This window comes from Penaeus monodon, chromosome 19 (genome assembly GCF_015228065.2).
Source record: "Penaeus monodon isolate SGIC_2016 chromosome 19, NSTDA_Pmon_1, whole genome shotgun sequence".
Classification (NCBI taxonomy): Eukaryota; Metazoa; Arthropoda; class Malacostraca; order Decapoda; family Penaeidae; genus Penaeus; species Penaeus monodon.
Genome location: NC_051404.1, coordinates 4,101,580 through 4,102,232, shown reverse-complemented (window position 1 = coordinate 4,102,232; position 653 = coordinate 4,101,580). Strand labels below are relative to the sequence as shown.

Genomic DNA, 653 nt, shown 5'->3' with positions numbered 1-653 from the left:
ATCAAATACACTAACAATACTAAAATTTTATAAGTACTTCTTTACAGACCCTAACAACCTTGAAAACGAACCCTTAAATTTAAGTAACTAGCTCCCTGCATCGAATCAAACCCGAGTCTTGATATTCCCAAAACGCCCAGCAAAATGAAAAGCCCGAGAGGCCACGGAAATTTCCCCCCAAATAGATTCATCAACTCGGCGTCTCGTCCACTTGAGATTCAGTTAGCATTGGGCTGTCAGGGGCTCATTACGACCCGGGCTGGACCGCCTTAACGTTCGGCCAATCCATTACAGATAGTGTCAGTAAGAATAAATAGGTGAGGCCTCGCGCTATTATTCTTGCCTACGGACCTGTCAATCGGCCTCAGGGATGCGCCTGCCATTGATTTAATTATTGTTTCGAGGGCGGGGTCAGCCACAGGTGAGTTACAGGTGAGCTACAGGTGAGTTACAGGTGGATTGCTGGTGACAAACGGGGGAAGGGAAAAGGAGATTTATGGGCCGGAGAGAGGCAGCGCGATTGGCAACATAAATTCGAGTGTTAATCGCTTCTTAAACTGTTGTCATAGTTAGCGTTTACGGATGTTTGCACTCACCAAAAAAAGAGTCAGAATAAATACAAGTGCATGTGGATGTGCATGCGTGGGCGTGTT

The 653-nt window shown here is 46.1% G+C and overlaps 1 protein-coding gene across 1 annotated transcript in view; it reads right to left on the bottom strand.

The window, feature by feature from the left end:
- The window catches only part of LOC119585308 (protein inscuteable homolog), a gene marked incomplete in the record, with an annotated part of 10,463 nt that overhangs the window by 4,597 nt on the left and 5,213 nt on the right, over window positions 1–653 (bottom strand).